Raw genomic sequence first — 23,545 nt, 5'->3', positions numbered from 1 at the left:
CAATTTTTAATCTTGTATAAGATATTTTTCTAAACTTATCTTATTTAAGAATTAAAATCTAATTTTCTAAATAAAAAAAAATTGACGAATTTTAAAAGAGCGCATTGCTTTTGTAATTGAATCTTGAAAGATAATTAAAGGAAGTACGATGAAAAAGCACTGTATTAATCTAATGTTAGTGAATTGTTCCATCAGGCTTTTAATGGAACTTTCCTGGCCCTTGGCAAGGGCATTCACTTGCAACGACAAGAGATGCATGGGAACTCCACAAAAGTCAATAATGCTATATATATATGGGCAAAAAATTGTTTACTACTATCATGTTTCGTGGTTTTCAACATTTAGTACATCAAGTTTTTTTCGTCTCAGAGTCATACCTAAAATGTTAATTTTGGGACAGTCTCATACATCCGTTAGTCAAACTGTTAATTCTCCCGTTAAGTGATGATGTGGCGTCCATGTAGACAATGAACTCCTAACCCAGAAGAAGAAGAAGAAGAAGAAGAAAAAAAAAAAAAAAACCCAGTTTGTTGTTTCCAGATCCAGTCCAAAAATAATCTCAAACTCAAACTTCCTATCTCAAAGTATTTTCGAAATTCACCCGCACTGAAAGTCCCAAAAATATGGAGTTCATTGTTTGGGTTTGTGGTCATGGTCGGGGGGGGGGGGGGGGGGGGGGGCGCGCGGGCCTCTGCCGGGACGAACTGGGTTTCTTCTTCTTCTGGGTAGTAGATTAGGTTATTTTTTTTTTTTTTTTTTCTTCTTCTAGGTTGCAGATTCGGTTTTTTTTTTTCTTCTTCTTCTTCTACGTTGGGGGCCCCCGCCGGGGGGGGGGGGGAAGGGATGGTTTTTTTTTCTTTCTTTTCCCTTCTTCTTCTTCTAGGTTGGGGGCGGCGGGAAGGCAGGTGGGCAGAGGGGTGGGACGAACTGGGTTTCTTCTTCTTCTGGGTAGTAGATTAGGTTATTTTTTTATTTTTTATTTTTTTTTCTTCTTCTAGGTTGCAGATTCGGTTTTTTTTTTCTTCTTCTTCTTCTTCTACGTTGGGGGCCCCCGTCGAAGGGGGGGAAGGGATGGTTTTTTTTTTCTTTCCCTTCTTCTTCTTCTTCTTCTAGGTTGGGGCGGGGGGAGATGGGATGGTTTTTTTTTTTTTTTTTTTTTTTAAATCTTTTATTTAATTAATTATTCTAATATTTTTTTAATGCCACGTGGCATCCAATCATTGTCCACATGGGCACCACGTCATCACTTAACGGGAGAATTAACAGTTTGACTAACGAATGTATGAGACCGTCCCAAAATTAACACTTTAGGTATGACTTTGAGACGAAAAAGCCTTGATGTACTAAATGTCGAAAACCACGAAACATGAGGGTAGTAAATAGTCTTTTGCCCTATATATATATATATATATAGAGAGAGAGAGAGAGAGAGAGAGAGAGAGAGAGAGAGGAGAAGACTTTAAGGAAAAGAGATCTCTATTTTTTTTTTATAAAAATAGAGATTAGTTGTGGGGTCGAAAATCGTTTATTTTTCAAGTTGTATTTCATAGATCATCCTTCCAAAATATTAGGCAAATTGAAAATGTTTAAAACATTTAATTGAGTTCAAAGAAATGAATATAAGAAACAATGAAATTTGATCTTGATAATTAGATAGGCAAATGGTTTCAGATTGAATTAAATTTTTGCAAGGATGATCTATGAATCGAGATTTACAAAATAGATGATTTGGATTGTGAAAATTCGATGTAGAGTGGGCCCCACACCTAATTCTTTTTTTTTTTTCCTCCAAAAAATGAGGATCCTTTGCATAAGGGCCCTATATATTCCCGACTTAATAATTATCCGTTGTGTGTGTGAGAGAGAGAGTATGGATGCTGATCTTGAAAAAGGGCATGGATTAAGCCCTCCAGCTTTTGCGGGAAAGCACAAAGAAATAGAAGCAGCTTCCGATGTTAGTAATATAATAGATCACCCTGGCAATGAAAAAGAAGAAATTCTCTTCCCAAGACCCAGGGATGGGACCTTGGTGTCCATATACAAAGTTCCTGCCAGCCTTGCCGGACTCAATTCCAAAGCCGTTGAGCCAGAAATGGTCTTCATGGGGCCATGCCACGGCGACAAGAGAACGTCGTCGGAATTTGAGGAGTACAAGCGTTCGTATCTTAATGCACTCCTTACTCGATCAAACCGTCTTCAAACAGAGTACTCCGAAGCCATGAGAAGGTTGGAGGGAAATACAATAAGTTGCTACTCTGAGGATCATCGTGAGTTCATCTCCAAGTTGAAGGGAGATGAATTTATAGATATGATGATGCTTGATGGGTGCTTTATCATTGAGCTTTTTCATCGTATGAATACGGAAGATCTCACGGACGAAAACGATCCCATCTTAAGCAGGCCATAGTTGATTCCAATTGTCACCAGGGACCTCCTCAAGCTTGAAAATCAGATCCCTTTCTCCGTCCTCCAAGAATTACACAAGATCTCCACGAATCAACGTCAAGAAGGCTACTCTCTAGTCCTTCTTGCGCTGAATTTGTTCAATAATTCGTTGCATCGGCCTATTGAAGTCCTTAAAAAGTCACAACCGTCAGAGGACCCCAAGCACTTGCTTGACTTGTTTTACTCAAGCCTTATTCCGCAAAAACAAAGTACTGTCCCGAATGGTCCATCAACCCGAAAAAACAAAAAAAAAGAACCAAAGTACTGTCCATCCTCCGAGTCAATCCAGTGTACCGTACAACTAAGATCCTCCGGTATAAAGTTCAAGCCACAAAGAGCGGACAGCTTCTTGGAGATCAATTTCCAAGGTAGCGTTATTAGCATGTGTAAGGAACTACAAATCCCACCTATAACAATCAACGATTTCACCACTACCCTCTTCATCAACTGCATGGCCTTGGAACAATGCCGCCAAAACAGTCCTACGTGGTTCACCACCTATATTGCTTTCATGAGCAGTCTCATCACATCACCTAGAGACGTCACATTCCTTTGTTCTGATGGGATCGTCACTACTGGCTTCTCATACAACGACCAAAACGTGGCAGAGCTGTTCAAAAAGTTGGGGGAAAAAGCTGGCTTCAACATAAGAGAATGCTACCTCTCCAAGCAATTCACAGATGTGGAAGCATATTACAGCAGCTATTGGGCTACTTTCATCCGAAATTATTTTAGCAGGCCATGGTCCTTCATCTCAGTTTTCTACGCCGTCTTCCTTTTTGTTTTAACTCTGTTCCAAACTGTTATCTCTATCTTGAGCTACATAAACGACCGCAGTTAGAATTGCCTCGTTTTGTTCTTGTCTTTGGATTTCGCTGGGAACCTTGTGAGTGTGTTTGATACGGCCTAGGGCCTTTTGTTATTTGCGTGTTGTGATGGTATATGTGACTCTTTTCCTTTTGATACTTATTGAGTTGTTAATATGTACCCATTAAGGCCTGTTTAATTTGGTATCACCAGAATTATAGAGGTGAGATTGGTAGTGGTGATGATGATATAAAGTGAAATCAAACTAAATAAATCTTAACGAGTACCCATTAATAATTCAATTAACTGATTTGCAGCCCTACTGATAACGCTTACTACCTAGTTAATTAGGATTGTGAGCAAATTCGCACTTTGAGAAATAAAGGAGGTGCCAAGGCCTGATTCCATTTTTCTTCTTGTTTTTTTTAACATCGAGCCCCCATCCCGACAATCCCTTCCAATAAACGTTTATGTATACTTTAATGCCCTCAATCCCCCTTCCAGTTATAGGTTGCAACTCCCATCCTCACTAACTATATTTACTTTGATTATTCGGCGGCAACAAGTATTGTTTATGTTCCTGCAGTGGTGTTAAGACCATCTCCAATGGTTGGACTAAAAATTAAATTTTTTAGCTCGGAAAATTTAGCTTTTAGCCCAGAAACATCTTTTTTGCTCCAACCGTTTTAGCCTGGGATTATTAAAAAATGAACTTAGGCTATTTTTTTTTGTTAAATTAATTTTTTTAAAAAATAAATAAATATGTAGACTATCGTAAATTAATTTTATGAACATTTTTATTTAAAAAAAATTAAATTCCGATAAATATTGGGTAGAGTCCACTCCGATTTCTGGGCTAAATTTTGGGGGATATTTGGCATTGGTTTAGCATTTAGCATTTAGCCTAAATTTTCCCCTTGGGTTGGAGTGGGTTTGGGGGGAAATTTTGGGGAGTAATTTGGCTTTTAGCCCACCATTGAAGTTGGTCTAAGGCTATAAGGATCTGCATGTCGTTCTTTGATGAAGATGAGGTTCACAATAGTGTTTACATTAATTAGTCACATGAACTAATATACATTTAATTGTTTCTACCTGCTGTAGGTGCATAATTGTGCTTAGGTACATTATGATGTTGTCTTTCTACAGATAGATAATGCTATTATGCCTATGCCAAAGGTTGATAATAGTATTCTACTTCTTTTTGAAGATACACAATTCCTGTAGCGTTGTTTCTTCTCTACGATAGTTAATTATTTACTTGTTTTGCTTTGTTTTTTTGTTTTTTTGTATTATCAATTTGTATTGTACCTCTTCAATGAATAGGTTTGATACATATGCATAGGTAACGTATATATATAATTTGTTTACTTGTTGATAATGTTCTTATGAATTGAAGTTTTTATGGCAGCAATGCAAGGTTTCAAAATTTAATGTGCAAATAATGTATTTAATCAAGATATTCAAAATTATTTTCCTTATTTATCTAAAGGGTAAGTTCTTGAGTGAAAAAAAACATTCAAAATAAGAAATTTAATAGACATTAATTAACAAAATAATTATTTTGAGCTTTTTCTAAAATGGCTTCAAAATTTTAAATTTTAACCAAAAGTTATCTACTAACTTTATTTGATGGTAAAGACATGAGAGAAAGAGAGGGAACCAAAAAAAAAATATATATATATATATATATATATTTTTTCCTTATTTATCTAAAGGGTAAGTTCTTGAGTGAAAAAAAACATTCAAAATAAGAAATTTAATAGACATTAATTAACAAAATAATTATTTTGAGCTTTTTTTAAAATGGCTTCAAAATTTTAAATTTTAACCAAAACTTATCTACTAACTTTATTTGATGGTAAAGACATGAGAGAAAGAGAGGGAACCAAAAAAAAAAAAAAAAAACTAACTAAAAGCACGTTTATTTGATGGTAAAGACATGAGAGCAATTCCACCCCTATCCACTTTGCGCCAGCACCCAGCCCATTTATCCACTTAATTGAACAGTAATAGGCCAAAGCATCTCCATCCCAAAAAAAATGTGCTGGCACCTAGTCTAAAAATGCGCTGGCACAAACGATCTCCACCCCTACAAAATGCGCTGGCACCCAGTCCATTTAAAATATTAAATAATTATTTTATAAAATAATAAAAAAAAATAGTTTTAATTTCGGATAGGATTTTTAACCAATCTCGTCACGCCACGTGTCATTATCCGAACCTACTATTTTTTTAATAGATTTCCGCTAAGATTTTCAACCAATCCCGACAACCCACGTGTCACTTCCTGTTTACAATAATTTAGGCAAGATTTCGATAAGATTTTTAACCAATCTCGTCACGCCACGTGTCATTATCCGAACATACTATTTTTTGAATAGATTTCCGCTAAGATTTTCAACCAATCACGTAGTGCCACATGGCATTGTCCAGAACCTCATCTTCTTTTTTTTTTGTCCATATAAACCCTACATCCCTACATCCATCCTCACACTAAACTCAATCTTTTTTTTTAGCTCAGAATTCTTCTTTATCGTTTTCAAATCTTGAGTTCTTACAATGTCTTCTTCAAGGAAAGCGTATAAACAGTTGCAAGAGCAGCAGAAAAGGTTGTTGGCACAACAGGAAGAATTGGTCAATCTTGACCAAGGTGGAGGTGGAGATGAGGCATTCGCAATGGAGGAGGATGAGGATGATCACCATAGAAGGCGGAGGGCCTCATATTCCCGCCGTATCATGGAAGCTATGGGTCAGATAGCCAAACCCGGACGTGCGGCAAACATCGATAGAAGAAGGGAAAGACGAGGTAAAGATCTCTTGGAAGATTATTTTATTCCCAACAGCGTTTTCCCTGATCATGTTTTTAGACGTCGTTTTAGAATGCAACGAAGTTTGTTCGCTAAAATCATGAGTGATGTTTGCAACCATGATCCATATTTTGTGCAAAAAGAGGATGCTTTTCATGTTCTAGGTCTTCTTCCTGAGCAAAAAATTACGGCTGCCTTGCGAATGCTTGCATATGGAGCATCTGCAGATCAAGTGGATGAGATCGCAAGGATGGGAAAAACAACAGTTCTGGAGTCCCTGATGCGGTTTTGCTCTGCAATTGAAGCCATCTACACCAATGAGTACCTTCGGTAACCCACGACAAGGGACATGCGAAAGCTTCTGAGGAAGGGTGAGATGTGAGGCTTCCCTGGCATGATTGGAAGCATCGACTGCATGCACTGGACATGGAAAAACTGTCCAAGTGCATGGCAAGGAGCTTATGGCGACAGAAAATGAGCCAAAAGCATCATTCTGGAAGCGGTGGCTTCTTTTGATACATGGATTTGGCATGCTTTTTTTGGTGTTCCAGGAGCTCAGAATGACCTAAATGTCCTTGCCCAATCTCCAGTGTTTGACGAACTGCTACAAGGGCGTGGGCCGAGATGCACATATTGGGTTAATGGTAATAAATACGAGGGACCATACTACCTTGCAGATGGTATTTACCCAAGGTGGTCAACATTTGTCAAAACAGTGCCACACCCGCAGAGTGAAAAAGAGAAACACTTCGCAAAGTGTCAAGAAGGGTGTAGGAAGGATGTCGAGCGTTGTTTTGGTATCCTGCAAGCTCGTTGGGCCATTGTCAGGGCTGCAACTAGAATGTTTGATGTCGAGGCTCTTCGATCCATCATGATGACGTGTATTATTCTCCACAACATGATTGTTGAAGACGAGTATGATTATGATGCCGTCAATGAATACGAGCAGGATCCGATGAACAACTCAAAAACACAAATCTACTATGCTCATGACCGGACCGAAGATCCCGTGCAACACGAGCCGTTGGAACGGGATGGACGTTACAATGAATTGATCGTTCAACGATACACTTCATTGCAAGAGCCATACTGGCACATAGCCCGCCAGAATGACTTGATTGACCATCAATGGAGATTGCACGAAGGCGAAGATAATTAAAATAAGGCTTGTGGTTGAAGAATAAAGTGTATTGTTTTTTAAGTAATCTTATTTAGTGTGTTTGCTTTTTTTTTTTTAAAGTTTAAATGGTGAGGTTATGTAATTTTATTTGGTGTTTTAAGTTTAAATGGTGAGATTATGTAATTTTAAGTTTAAATGGTGTTTTAAGTTTAAATGGTGTTTTATGTAATTTTATTTGGTGTTTTAAGTTTACATAAGAAATTAAATAAAGTTCTAAAAGTAAATAAGAAATTAAATAAAGTTCTAAAAGTAAATAAGAAATTACATAAGAAATTAAATAAAGTTCTAAAAATAAATAAGAAATTACATAAGAAATTAAATAAAGTTCTAAAAGCAAATAAGAAATTACATAAGAAATTAAATAAAGTTCTAAAAGTAAATAAGAAATTACATAAGAAATTAAATACAGTTCTAAAAATAAATAAGAAATTACATAAGAAATTAAATAAAGTTCTAAAAGTAAATAAGAAATTACATAAGAAATTAAATAAAGTTCTAAAAGTAAATAAGAAATTAAATAAAGTTCTAAAAATAAATAAAAATTACATAAGAAATTAAATAAAGTCTGTGGAGTTAGGATATGTGGTGCTAGGATCTTGGTTGCTAGGATTTCTGTAGCTGGAACCCCCTTGACTTGTTTTGGCATCTCTTGCACGCCTCCTTCGCACGACATCTCTTTTTTCTGAAGTCCAAAAATATTTTGAATTCGGAGACAGTCCTACTAGAGACTTGTTCATAGTGTCACGATCTGTTTGAGCCATCCTTTATTCTCTAAGCATCTCATTCTCTCGATGAAGTGCTTCTCTAATCATCTCGTTCTCTCGATTAACTATTTCTCTTTGTCTCTCAGCCGCCGCATCACGAGCCTCAGTAGCTGCAATAATTGCTGCCATAGCAGCAACTTTTTCCTCATCTCTAGCCTTTTCCCATGCAATGTTCAGTTCACCTTGACGAGTAAGTTCCTCCATATATTTAGTGTAGTCATTTTTGGAAGAACTACCTTTTTTCTTTGATGCCTTTTTACCTTGAGGCCTGAGGGACTGACGAGTCGGTTGGGTCTTTGACACTTGTTCAGGCGTCCCTTCCGTGTCTTCAAATGTGTTGGCTTCTTGTTCGGCTGTGTCTGCTTCTGGCGAACTGTGTAGACCCATACCGTGCATGACAACTTCTGGACCGGTTGCCACAATTTTGTATCTAGGGCAATCTTTGACAATTTGCCAACATTCCCATTTGTTGAATGATTTGTTATGGTTCTTTGCATTGTAGAATGCTTGTGCTTGTAGTGTCTATAAAAATGTGGGATAAGATAGTATTAAAAAATACGGGTGTAACACAAATAAATAAATTAAAATATTGATGTACGTGGAATGCATATAAATTACATAAGAAATTACATAGAAATTACATAAAATATTGATGGGCGTGGGATGCATATTACATAAAAATTACATAAGAAATTAAATAAATTAAAATATTGATGTGGGTGGAATGCATATAAATAAATAAAAATATTGTTACTTCATTCGCTAAACTTGTCCTACTACGCAGATTACCAAAAGCATGAGAGATGGCGTTTTTCCAACAAGTAAAGGATGCGTTGAGTTTTTTCCAACGACCTTGAAGACCTTGACTAGATCTGGCATCTTTTCCATGTACATCGCAAAACGATTTCGTAATTTTACTCCACATTTCTCGCTTATCCATCTCATTACCCGTAATCGGGTCATGAGTAGTGCGAACCCAACATTCACACAACGTAACATCTTCACTGAGCTTCCACGAAGTCATTTTTTTCTCTCAAAGTGTACAAAATATTCAAATGTAGAAAGTGTAGAAAATATTGAAATGTGGTATAAGGTGGAAGATGAGGTTAGGTATTTATAGAAAAAAAAAATTAATTTTTTAAAATTTTTCTGTATGTTTTAAAAAAATTTTGACATTTTTTAATTAATTTTTAATAAATTTTAATGTTGTAATTAATCTGGACCGTTGGATTTGAAAAATAATCAAATCCAACAGCCAACACGCTGCCGCGTGGCCAACGGTCAAATTTCTGACTGTTGGGCCTTTTTTTTTTTTTTTTTTTTTTTAATTTTTGGTGAAAAACACGTGGACCGTTGATCTGTGATCGGACGGTCCAATTTAAAAGTGAAATTTAAATTTTTTTTACCGTTGGAAATCCAACGGCCTACAAAAACTAGCTGTTGGAAATCCAACGGCTCTGAGGAGGGCCACGTAGCCCTTTGACAGACTGAGTCCACTTGCCCTGCACGCGGGCCCCACTGCCTGCAGACGTTGTCCGCTACTCGCGAGGCAGAGCGCGTGTTGTGCACGCGCCAAGAAACGGACCGGCCTCTGGGTCTGTCCATTTTGGGCTGGGCTCTTGACTGGCACGGGCTGGGTGCCAGTCACTTTTGCGGGCTGGAGCTCATTCACTGCATGCCGGGCCATTTTCTTCACTTGGTGCCAGTCACTTGGTGCCGGGCTGGACTTGCTCTGAGAGAAAGAGATAAAAAAAAAAAAAAAAAAGAAAAAAAACCTAACTAAAAGCACGTGAGCACACGAACCCCTTTACTTCCCTCTCCTCGTCATCTCCAACATTTGCTGCACACCATCCGAGGAAATTACAACCAGCTTGAAAACAAACGCGAAAAGCATACAATAACTGGGCAAGTCAGTCCTATGGAGTTTGCTGCTGAATCATGATCATCTTTTTCTCCTGTGTGGTTTCCACCATTTATGTCGTTGCCGTGTCTTGTTTCCATTACAAATAAAGTAAAAAGTGGAACAAGTCAAAGAGGAAGAGGTTTATATAGAGGAGGATGGGAATCTGCATCTGCATATCTGGAAATATATAGGAATATTATAATTTAGTTATGATCATTTTGCAAATATATTGGAATCTACAAATGTCAGTTGTGATCATTTTGCAAGAAATTGATAATTTAGCTGTTCTTGTATGTGTTTTGGAGGAGGGAAAAATGAGTGGAAAGGTCTGGGAATTCCAATAGTTAACGAAATTAAAAATAGCTGCTTATGAAATTGGACAAGACAGTATTTATAAAACTAGACCAAAAAATAGATACTATTTATGAAATTGTACCAATTACTATATATTATTAGATACTATTTATAAAACATGACTAAGAATTAGGCACTACATATGAAAGTGGACCAAGAACAAGGCACTATCTATGAAACTCGACCAATAATGAGACACTATTTATGAAACTATACCAATTTCTATACACTATTTATGAAATAAGACCCAATAACTAGACACTATTTATTAAAGTAAACAAAGAACTAGACATTATTTATAAATCTAGACCAATAAATAGTGTAGTACGGTTCAGTTTCATAAATAGTACAATACCATTCAGTTTTATAAATAGTGTTCAGTTTCATAAATAATGAAGTATTGTTAAGTTTCATAAACAGTGTAGTACTGTTCAGGCGCAGATCCCGTATGTTAGTTTTTTTATTTTATTTTATTATATATATATATATGTATATATTAAAATTGTGTCATTTTCATTAAAATTTAAGTTCTTTTGTCATCTTTATTAAAATTTAAAGGTTTTTCATAAAAATTTAAGTTTTTTTTTTTATTAAATAAAGTTATAGCATAATTTTTTGTTAAAATAAACTTAACTCAAGACATTTTCATGAAAGCTCTCTAGATTTAATTAAGCCTATTTCAAGAGAAGTACCTGACTAAATCGATCTGGCGATCCCATCCTCATCGCTATCCATGTCCTCCACACATTCTTTGTTGACACTACGAATCTCACATCGAGAAAATAAGGGATTTTACATGTGTTTATAAGCAACTGAAATCATCATATATAATTAGGTAAATTACAAAAAACTACTTCAAATATGGGTCGCACCATAATCTCATACATCATCTTTTAAACATTGCAATGTCAAACCTAGTCTTATAAATTCATTGCAATGTTAGACCTCCGTAAACTTTTTTGTTATTTTTTTATTAAATGCTTACGTGGCACACAAGAACCCATTCCTTACCTAATTGAATTTAAAAATTAATAAACTAATAATTTTTCATCTAAACAATAAATGAATAAAAAAAACCTCTCCCTCTTCTCTGTCCTCACTTCTCTTCTCCCAGAACCAAGAACGTGCTTTTCCTCAAGCCATTGAGTGGAACTTGACCAGCTCCGAGCCCGGGACCGAGTCAGGCACGCCTGCCTCTTGCAGAACGTGTTGGGCATCGTCGAATTTTCAGTTGAAGGCATCTCTGATGTCTGTAACGGCGCGGCAAGACGAAGATAGGGGTCGGGCGGTCGAAAGATCATTGTAAGGAATGGGTGGAGGAGGAGACGTTGAGGTACCGCGGGGGCCCGGGGGTGGTGGAAGCGACGGCAGAATTGGCCAATTAAGCCATTGATGGTGAAGTCTGGAGATTGAAGGGCTGAATCGAGATCGAACCGATTACCCGCAAAAAAAATCTGGGTTTTTTTTTGTTTCAAAATTTGTTTGTTTCTGAAGAGAGAGGAGAAGAGTGGGGGAGTGGGATGAGTGGCCGGGGAGGATGGGGTGGGAGGGGGGGATGTTGGCGCGGGTGGGATCTGGGTTTTTGGTTATGAAGGAAGGAGGGAAGTGGAGGGGCAGATAGAAGGAGTGGGGGAAATTGAGGGTAATGGGTGGTGGGGGTGGGTCCACAGTTTTTTAATAAAAAAATTTAGATGTAATCATTTAATTAATTTTTTTAATTTGAATAGGTGAGGATGTGGATCTCACACTTGTCACTTCATCACTTAACATTCAAATTTAACACAAAATTTAACACAAAATTTAACAGAGATCGACATTGCAATGAATTTATAAGATAAGGTATGACATTGCAATGATTAAAAGATGAAGTATGGGATTATCATTCAATCCATACTTGATATAATTTTGTGTAATTTAACCTATATAATTAATTAGGTTTTAGAGCAGCATAAAAGAATCAAGTATTCATTTAAGAACATTTTAGACAGTTTTGGGGAGACGAAAATTCCAATTCGGACATGGCTTTAATACACAAATTGGAGATGTTAGGCGGCGGAATCAAATTGCCCCTTCTATTTATTGTATTTTCCTTATTAATATCATGTAGTCAAGGCTTGAGGGGAGACTTGATTAATTAAAAAATATATATTTGCTTTTCCTTATAAATATCATGTACTAAAAGGAAAATGGATTCTCTCCGAATTTCTTCCACTTAATCATCTTCATCAACTAATTCAGACCTTTAAAATTTGATCCAACGGCTAAAGTTATTATTTAGAGTGGGCCCATGTTTGTAGCCGTTTGATCAAATTTCAAGGATCCGGATTTTATGATGAGGAGGATTAGGTGAAAGGGATCCGGAAATGATCTCTTTCCTACTAAAGGCTTGAGGGGAGACTTGATTAATTTAAAATATATATTTGTTTTGTGCAAGTGAAGTGAGTGATCTCTCCTGAACCCAGATCCTCTTCTGATCTCAAAAGTCGGAGCCCAATGATCAAATGATCCGGGCCGTTGAAAAGTGATCCAATGGCTACAATTATTATAACTTTTAGATGAGTCATCTGTTTGTAGCCGTTGGATCAAATTTCAACGATCCGGATCATTTGATCATTGGACTCCGATTTTTAAGATCCGGAGAGGATCTAGGTTCATTTCTCCTTTCTCAAATCAAGCGTTTGGTTTGGTCATATCATGTACTAAAGGCTTGAGGGAAGACTTGATTAATTAAAGAAATATATTTGCTTTGTGCAATTGAAGTAAATGATTTCTCCCTTCTCAAATCAAGCGTTTGGCTTGGTCATTTTTGTGAATTTCACGATCAGCAACGTTGATCTTGTTGTTTGACTGTGGCGAAGAAAAGAAGACCCAGCACGCAACTTTCCCAGATTAACGTTTTTGGACGTTTTGGGTATTTTGAAGATCAAAATGGCATATTTTGAGGAAGATTCCTTCTGAGGATTTGTAGGGGACATCTTCAGCTTTAAAAAAAAAGACCTTTTGGGACCAAATCGGAGTTGATTTGGTCAGTCAAAAGATAGATATTCTGAGAAGTCCGAATTTTAGTTTAAATAGGAAACTTTTTATTTTCTGTTTTATTGTTTTATCATGTTTCTTAGTTTTATTCTAAGACCTTTTAGGGTTTTATTTTGTAGTTGTATAAATAAGGCTTTTTAGCCATTAGAGAAAGAGAGGAGAAGAACGCATGATATTTTGGAGAACTTTGCTAGGCTTTGACGATTCAAGTTAATTTTCAAGGTGTTTTCTATCCATGTTTTTAATAATATTTTGTTTTATGATTATTCGTAATTAATTCCATTTGCTAGGGCAAGGCTATAAGCCTTAATAAGAATATGTAGTTTGTTTTCAATTTGTTTATGATATAATCCATGCAGGTTTTGAGTTATTAATCACCGTGTTTATACTATCTAAGTGTTTCAGTGATTGTCCATCATTAGGATATTTAGAAAAGTAATTTGATGCAATTTTGGCGGAAAGCTGTCCCTGGAATTGACCAAGGCTTCTTGTGGTTAATATGTGTAACTTCTTAGGATGGACGACATGTCTTAAAGGTTATATGGTTTTTCAAAAGGTTTTCAAAAAACTTAATGAGTCTTGCATGTTCGCATTCGATTTGGACGCCATAAACGGATTGTATGTTAGATATACATTCTATGTTGGGGGTTCCAAGTAGGGCATACTTTAGGAAAACCTAACCTTCAAAATATGCATGTGTAAGTCATAAATAATTAGAAGAACTACGTAGGATTGTTAAAGTGACGGCGGAACCATAGTGCTCAAATTTATTTTTCAAAACCATTTTCTTTTGTTTTCTTTTCTTTACTAATTTATTTAATTGTTTTTAATATTTTAGGTCACAAAATCACCTTCTTCCAAACTATGTTTTCAAATAATTAATTAATATTTGGTTTTAACATAAATTATTCATTCAATCCTTATGGAGAACGACCTTGCTTGAGCTGCTATGCTATGATAACCTTGCACTCTTGCAACTCTTGCAAGTATTTTTAAGTGTTTTTATCCTTACTTTTGCAGGTGGTAAAATCCCTATCAATACCCTTTCTAAGGACAACATATATCATGACCTTCAAACCGAAGGTCACATTACAAACTTCCGGAAAGCTAAATGATGTCACAATGAACTTGGGGGTTTCAACGTGTGTCGTCCTCTATTCTCTACACGACCATTCCTTTGTTTCGATCCAAGATCAATTTGCCCTCTTCAAGAAACAGTACCACCATCCAAAAGCAACAATCTAATTACAAAGAAGAACTAGAATTGTTAGTACAGCTGCATTGGGGTCCCAACACTTCCACATTTTGGGCATGACTGAAGGTCACGTCCACATTCGAACATGTCTGCATGAAGAAGATAAAATGAATAGAAATAGCAAATAGTATTCTCCTCTAAATCCACCAGAAAAATTATTTGTATTTGAGATAAATATTAATTCAAATGAAACAAACTACCTGATGCCCACAACGAAGGGCCATGCCTTTTGGGTTAGCAAGGCAGATGGGGCACCAAAACTGTTCAACAGTATAAAAAATGTTAGCCCCAGTGATGAACAGTCTGAAACGCAATGAATAAAAGTAGGAAGCATACAACTGCATATGCATACAAGAGAATGTAATTGGCCTATTAATTAACAAAAATCTTCAAGGATACCATATGCAATATATATGGTAGAAGAACATACCCTTTCATCCCCACAAATCACTTTTAGTTTGGTAATATTGGGGTTTGACAATGTGGGAAATGATAAACCTTCTGTTCGTATGTGCTACATATCTGCACCAATTGATGAATTACTACACAAAATCTAACCCCTCAACTTTCATTCGAAACCTAGGCTTTTTTCGGTCTCAGTTGGGCAAAAATGAAGTGGGAAAAATATAATTCAAATGAAAATACCCGATTCTTGCAACCCAAGGCAATGTCCATTGGATTATCATAGCAGATCGTGCAAACCTGTTTAAGACCATATGAAATGTAATCCTAGTCATGAACACCCAAACCACGATAAATTGTACCGCCAAACATAAGCATCAATGTAGCAAATACTAATAGTTACCACACATAAGTTTAGGTTCTTACTTTCTTGCTCAAAAGTACCATTTTCATAAACAAATCAAAATATTTTAAACTTCCTGAATCGCCTTCAGTAAGGAGCTATGAGGCCCTTCCCTTCTCCTAACTCTCTCCATTCCCGTTGGAGAATCCCCATGTTGAAAATAACTGCGTTACCATTACAACCAGCATGGCCAAGAATGGGTACTCTCATATTAGGACTTCGAATATCCTGTATGGAATTTTCACCTCCGGATCATAAATTCTCTTGATAATACAAGTACCAGCTGTTTGTAAAAAAACTGTGTGAACAAAATCTAGATGTGCCAGCTTAGAAGTCTGTATACCTCATTCTCTTTGGTCGAACTGGCTGCAGGTGGAGCTGTGGTACCAGAACTGCTTTCTCCATAATGAGGAGGACAAAGAGGAACCCTCGGGAAAAATTGCCACTCCGACAGCTGTCCATTTAAAAGAAGGAAACATGTATACAAATGATGTCAACAGTTATTCACGAATGAGAAATATAGAGAACATTGCGAAGGGAACCCTTTTACAAAATATTTTCTTTCCAACCTCTTTTCACCATCAGTGACCAGACCACTACCATCATATGGTGATGGAGGATAGGAATATACTGACGATGGATATTCATACCTCTGAATTTTTACAGAATCTGGAAATTGGACGTGAGGAGAAGGTCTCAATCAAGAAGACCTCAGCCTTGGCATTGTTGAAATGCATCCACCCATTAACTCAACTCTCCTACAGAAATTCCCCAATTGTAGATGAAATCCTCTTCCGGCATTCACAATGCAGGAACCTACCACAAAACCCAGAAAGAGAAAACTTTGAATCCAAAACTGCAAGAAATGCGAACACGCAGACCCACTAATATAAACACTTACACAAACCCACAAATATAAGGACAAACACACAAACGCATATGCCTACTCAATTAAGCATCTCCAATTAGCAACTTAGCAAATGATTAAGTACCAAGAGGTGAAGGTCCGAATTTCAACGAAATCCCATCAACATTTTGATATTTCCTATCTTTATTACCGATAGTTTTATATACAAACAGAAAGACAACCAGATAACTGTAGGCTTGTAGCTGCCAGAAAGGAAATAACTGCAGAAACGCAGCAAACTTTATTCGATTCGAGGGGTTCTTTTTTTTCTTGTTAATGGAAAAATATCGATGGTATTCAATCACATGTAATCAAAATATAAATTGTGTCATAAATATTCATAATTAAAATAAAAAATAAAAAATAATAAAATAAAAAAAAACGAAAAAGAAAAAGAAAACACTCGGAAGTTGAAAAGCCTTGAAGTTAGAACTACCTTCTTGCTCGTTAGGAGGAAATAAGCAAAACACTTGTCCTCTCTTGCTCTAAAACGCCGTTCGGGTTAGGTTGTGAGCCTGTGACCCGCCGCAGTGGCCGCGAGTGTATAAACCGCCAAAACCCTTCTCTTCTATTGCTTCTTATGTTGGATAAAATACAAATATACATATTCAATCTGCAAATTTGTTCAAACAGCATAAGAACAAATCAAGAAAACTTGAATTATGAAATTGCTAAAATTCTTCGAGTGAGAAATGTTAGACGGAGTCAATCTTATCAGAAACTCAGCTCCGAAACAAACTCTTCAAAGGATAAGATTGCAAGGTTAGGTTTTAGTTTGAATAGCTCAAGGATAAGTTTGTTGTGATTTTGTATTTTTTGAATTTAAAGATCTCCGTGTAAATAGGGTATTCAAAACCCTACTTGTAATCTGAAATTGATGTGTATAAATATACGGCAACCCATCATTATATGGGTGTGCAACTGAGTTGAAAACCCTAGTGTTCTAAAGTTTTACATGGTATTGAGCCCTACACCCTAACGACAAACAATCCAATTTTTTTTCCAAATCATTGTCGCTTCCATGGCTGAAAATAACAACACCAACTCCACCACTCAAACCAATCCTTCCCACCTCCCCGCTACTCATACTTCCATCATCTCATTCTCTTTTGCAATGACTAGTGTCGTTAATATCAAGCTTGACCGTTCGAATTATCCTCTATGGCTGGCCCAGATTTTGCCTGTCTTCAAGAGCCATGACCTGATGGGTTATGTTGACGGCTCCATTGTTTGTCCCCTTAAGAACATGGCTGGTAGCACTAAGGTTAACCCAGCATACACAACTTGGATTCAACATGATCAGATGATTCTCAGTTGGATCAACGGCTCCCTCACTGCTTCTGTTTTGTCAACAGTAGCAAGCAAACGCAGCTGCTGTGCAACCTGGGAAGCACTTGAGCAGAGGTATGCGTCAACTTCCCAGAATCGTATTTTGTTTCTGCGTACTGAACTGCTACAGGCGAAGAAGGGTGATCTTTCTGTAGCTGACTACTTGGATCGTATGAATGCGATCGCCGACAACCTTGCTTTGGCCGGACAACTAGTAAGTGATGATGAACTGGTTCAAATTATTTTGAATAATCTTGGTTCTGCGTTCGAGATGACTGTGAATGCAGCACAGGCTCGTGATACTCCAATCACTTATCCTACACTTGAAGCTCTTCTGTAAACAACGGAGAGAAGGATGACAAAGCAAGCTGTGCCTATTGAATCTGCTTTGATTAATGCTTTTGTTGCTTCATGAGACCGTGGTGGTCGCTCTCGTGGAAATGGACGTGGAGGTTATCCGTCCAATCGTGGTGGTGCCATCAACAATGGCAATCAACGAGGTTTTATCCCTCGCAACAATAACAATCAACGTGGTGGTGCATCTACAGGTAGTGGTGACTGGTGCAATCTCAGTGGAAAAGACATTAAATGCCAAATTTGTGGCAAACCTGGCCATCCTGCTGTTGATTGTTAACAGCGGATGGATACAGCTTATGAAGGATGTATCCCAACCAATCGTCTTGCTGCCATGGTGTCTTCTCAAATGACATCTAATAATGGAAATTGGCTTCTTGACATGGGTGCCAATGCTCATGTCACCCCCGATCTCCAAAATCTTGTCAATCCAAAAGAGTACAACGGTAATGAAAATATTGGTGGAGTAGGTAATGACTCTGGACTTTCCATTGCACATTCTGATTCCAATCAAATTTCAACTAAGTCTTGCTCATTTAACCTCCATGACATTTTACATTGTCCATCCGCATCCACAAATATCATTTCCGCACATAGATTCACCCTAGACAACCATTGCTACATACTAATCTTTCCCCATTTTTTTTCTTGTTAAGGACCTCAAAACAAGGAAGACGCTTTTCCGAGGGAGATGTGAGAATGGATTATACCCATTTCCTGGTGGCGGTGGATTGTCCAACTATCCTATTTCAGTGTGTGTCGATGTTAGAGTCTCGCCTCAAAAATGGCATTTACGTCTTGGTCATCCTGCTTCGTCAATTATTAGTTTTTTGATTGCCAATAATAAAGTACCATCATATGGTACTAGTAATGTAACGTTTTGTGATTCTTGTCCATTGGGCAAAAGCACTAAACTACCGTTTAGCAAGTCTGTGTTCGTGTCTCATTGTACTTTGGAACTTTTGCATTCTGACATTTGGAGTTCACCTATTATTTCTAATGAAGGTTTTCGTTATTATGTGTTTTTTGTGGATGACTACTCATGATATTCTTGGATATTTCCTATGAAAAATAAATCTGAAGTGTTTGGAATTTTTGTGACATTTAAAACACATGTTGAAAAAATGTTAAACAAACCTACTAAAGCTTTTCAATGTGATGAAGGTGGTGAATACATGAGTCGAGATTTCAAAACTTTTCTTGCTAAACATGGGATCTCTCAACGTTTTTCATGCCCAAAACATCCTGAACAAAATGGAATTGCCGAATGAAAGCATCGTCATATAGTTGAAACAAGTGTTATAATGCTTTCTCATGCTCATATGCCTAAAAAATTTTGGTTTGATGCATGTTCAACAGCTATTTATATCATAAATCGGCTTCCAACAAAGGTTTTATCCAATATGTCTCCATACGAAAAATTGTTTCAGAAAAGTCCAAAATATGAGGCATTTAAAGTTTTTGGTTCAAAATGTTTTCCATTATTGACACCTTATACACGGCATAAACTCCAACCCAAGTCCAAATCATGTGTCTTCTTAGGATACTCGTTGAATCATGAAGGATACAAGTGCTTGGACTTATCCACGAGACGAATTTATTTGTCTCGCCATGTCTTATTCGACGAGGATTCCTTTCCTTTCAAGGAACTTGCATCTCCCAAGGAAAACATCACTACCACAGGTACTCTCTTGACTCCTGACTTAATTTTAAACACAACATCCTCACCAATCTTGTTACCTTCCATATCTTCACCAAATCCTATCGTGTCTCAACCTAGCATAAACCAACAGCCTGAGTCAACCTTGTTTTCTAATGACCAACTGCATATCACTCTAGTTTTTTATCCTCCAGAAAATGTTTCGAATATAGACCTTAATCCTCATTCACCTATAAATCCTAACCCTAGTTTAAATAGGACTCCTCAACCTAGTTCTCCATTAGGTCCCACCAATGAGCAAGACTTGGTTCCCTTTCCATCCACGCAATGTTCTCAAAGTCCATCTAATCCATCAACATTATCTACCACGTCATTTTCCACACGAGAGACTACTCTCCCACACTCAATGACAACCAGGTCAAAATCTGGGATTCAAAAACCAAATCCAAAGTACGCTTTGCATGTAACAACTGACTCCAAGTTTATTGAGCCTTCTTGTTTTAGTCAGGCCATTAAATATCCTGAATGGAAAGCAGCAATGACACAAGAGTTCGGTGCTTTGCAAAGGTGTGGAACGTGGACTCTTGTCCCTTATCGTCTTGGAATGAACCTACTGCTAAACAAATGGGTGTTCAAAATCAAGAGACGTGCAGATGGTTCTCTCGAACGTCACAAGGCTCGACTTGTTGCTAATGGTTATCATCAGCAATCCGAAGTGGATTATAATGAAACGTTGAGTCCAGTTGTGAAACATAGCACCATTCGACTTGTTTTAAGTCTTGTTGTATCAAAGAAGTGGAGTGTGCGACAGTTAGATGTACAGAATGCGTTCTTGCATGGCTATTTGGATGAGGATGTGTAGATGAAACAGCCGCTAGGTTTTCTTGATCAACAGCATCCCAATTATGTGTGTAAATTGCAACGCAGTTTGTATGGTTTAAAACAGGCTTCCAGAGCCTGGTTTCGACGATTCTCGGATTTTCTCCTTCAACTTGGGTTTGAAGAATCGTTATGTGACTATTCATTGTTTGTGTTTAATCAACAAGGAGTCTACTTGATTTTACTTATCTACATGGATGATATTCTTCTTATAGGCAATAATGATAAACAAATACAATGGTTAATCACGAAGCTTGGTACTTTGTTTTCTATGAAGGACTTAGGTCATTTAAGTTATTTTTTGGGTGTCGAGGTTACTTATTCTGGGCAGAATATGCATCTTACACAGTCCAAGTATGCGTTGGATCTGCTGGAACGCACAAAGTTTACTGATGTAAAACCCATTTCCACTCATGTGCCTACGGGACATAAGCTAAGTCAGTATGATGGTGAACTTATTCGAATCCCGAACAATATCGAACGGTTGTTGGAGCATTGCAATATTTGACGATCACCAGGCCTGATTTTTCTTATGATGTCAACCAGGTTTGCCAGTTCATGCATATGTCTCGGACTATACATTGGATCGCGGTTAAGAGGATCCTATGTTATTTAAAGGCCACGTATGATCATGGTCTTGTCTATACACCTGGCAATGTTCGATTAAATGCTTTCTCTGATGCTAATTATGCAGGAAATTCGGATACTCGTCATTTAACTGGTGGTTTCTGTATCTATTTAGGAACAAATTTGATTTCGTGGAGTTCAAAGAAACAAAAGAGTATTTCCAGGTCCAACACAGAGGCTGAGTATCGGCAACTTGCTTATACTGCAGCTGAATTATCATGGATAGGCAGCTTGTTTCGAGATCTTCATATTTATCTTCATCAGCCGCATATTTGGTGTGACAATGTTTCATCGATTGCTTTGGCCTCCAATCCTATTTTCCACGCACGAACCAAACACTTAGAAGTAGACTACCATTATGTATGAGAAAAAGTGGTAAGCGGACAGCTTTTGGTTAATTTTGTTTGTTCCCAAGACCAAATTGCCGATTTGTTCACAAAGGGTCTGTCTTCATTACGTTTCAAATTGTTAGTTTCCAAGCTTCCAATGGTTGCTCGACCTGTCAGCTTGCGGGGGGATGTTAGATCGAGTCAATCTTATCAAAAACTCAGCTCCGAAACAAACTCTTCAAAGGATAAGATTGCTAGGTCAGGTTTTAGTTTGAATAGCTTAAGGATAAGTTTGTTGTGGTTTTGTATTTTTTGAATTCAAAGATCTCCGTGTAAATAGGGTATTCAAAACCCTACTTGTAATCTGAAATTAATGTGTATAAATATACAGCAACCCATCATTATATGGCTGTGCAACTGAGTTGAAAACCCTAGTGTTCTAAAGTTTTACAAGAAATACCTGTTAGGTTTAGGTTGGAACTTGGAACTACCATCGCCAAAACCCTTTACTTCTCTTCCCTTTTGTTTTGATGAATTCAATACAAACACATTTATACTCGTTGAAATAGATTAAGGGTTTGTCAGTGACTGTTGGATCTATTGGTCAATGAGCAATTTCGCATTTTCCAGTTGGTTTCCAAGCAACATTTTCGTCTTCTTGTACACTACTTCCCGCGTTGTTCCCGCGTTTCCGTACCATTTATATGATTTATCGATCTTTCTTTTAGGGCCATACTGCTTTAGGCCGTGACCCATGTATGGAAAGCCCAATTAAATTTGATCGATGGTTGTTCTTTTAGAGCAGTTCCATCGGAGGTGGAATTGCCCAGCACCCTGTCCAAAACACAGGCCAGCACCCTGTCCAAAACACAGGCTAGCACCCTATCCAAGTGCTCCAGCCCGTAAAATAGCCTGGCACCCAGCGCAAGCCAGGCAACAGACTAGCCCATTTCGTACAGACCCAGAAGCCGGCCTATTTGGCTAGCGTGTGCACAACACTCGCGACTGGGCGCAAGTAGGAGACAAGGGTGTAGACGGCGGGGCCCGCTTGTCAGCCACTTGTGTTTACCCAGATGAGGGCTACGTGGCCCTCCTCAGAGTCGTTGGATTTCCAATGGCTAGTTTTTGTAGGCCGTTGGATTTTCAACGGTAAAAAAAATTTAAATTTGACTTTTAAAATGGACTGTCCGATCACATATCAACGGTCCACGTTTTTTTCACCAAAAAAAAAAACAAAAAAAAAAAAAGGACCCAACGGTCAAAATTTTGACCGTTGGCCATGTGGCAGCTCGTTGACTATTGGATTTGATTATTTTTCAAATCCAACGGTCCAAATTAATTACAACATTAAAATTTATTAAAAATTAATTAAAATTTGTGAATTTTTTTTTAAAAATATAGAAAAATTTTAAAAAATTAATTTTTTTTTTCTATAGATGCCTAACCCTCATCTTCCACCTTACACCACATTTCAATATTTTCTACACTTTCTACACTTTCTACATTTAATATTTTGTACACTTTGAGAGAAAAAAATGACTTCGTGGAAGCTCCTTGAAGATGTTACGTTGTGTGAATGTTGGGTTCACACTATTCATGACCTGATTACTGGTAATGAGATGGATAAGCGAGAAATGTGGAGTAAAATTAAGAAATCGTTTTGCGATGTACATGGAAAAGATGCCAGATCTAGTCAAGGTCTTTAAGGTCATTGGAAAAAACTCAACACATCCTTTACTTGTTGGAAAAATGTCATCTCTCATGCTTCCGGTAATCTGTGTAGTGGGACAAGTTTAGCGGATCAGGTAACAATATTTTTATTTATTTATATGCATGCCACCCACATCAATATTTTAATTTATTTAATTTCTTATGTAATTTATATGCATTCCACGCCCATCAATATTTTAATTTAATTATTTGTTTTACACCCGTATTTTTTAATACTATCTTATCCCACATTTTTATAGACACTACAAGCACAAGAATTCTACAATGCAAAGAACCGTAACAAATCATTCAACAAATGGGAATGTTGGCAAATTGTCAAAGATTGCCCTAGATACAAAATTGTGGCAATCGGTCCAGAAGTTGTCATGCATGG

General features: G+C 37.3%; 1 protein-coding gene and 1 pseudogene across 2 annotated transcripts in view; one reads left to right on the top strand and one right to left on the bottom strand.

Annotated features, from left to right (window-relative positions):
* Positions 1 to 16,775, bottom strand: part of LOC137744634 (uncharacterized) — a 52,947-nt gene extending 36,172 nt beyond the window's left edge. For both annotated transcript variants that reach the window (XM_088681377.1, XM_088681379.1), the window contains exon 1: positions 16,700 to 16,775. The gene's annotated coding sequence lies outside the window, so the exon portion shown is untranslated. The remainder of the gene's footprint in view (positions 1 to 16,699) is intronic.
* LOC137744575 (UPF0481 protein At3g47200-like) lies at positions 1,863 to 3,414 on the top strand (annotated as a pseudogene).
* Positions 16,776 to 23,545: the final 6,770 nt, after the last annotated feature.

Source organism: Pyrus communis, chromosome 12 (genome assembly GCF_041283825.1).
Source record: "Pyrus communis isolate YQ-2024b chromosome 12, ASM4128382v1, whole genome shotgun sequence".
NCBI classification, from domain to species: Eukaryota; Viridiplantae; Streptophyta; class Magnoliopsida; order Rosales; family Rosaceae; genus Pyrus; species Pyrus communis.
This window is presented reverse-complemented; position numbering and strand designations above follow the sequence as displayed.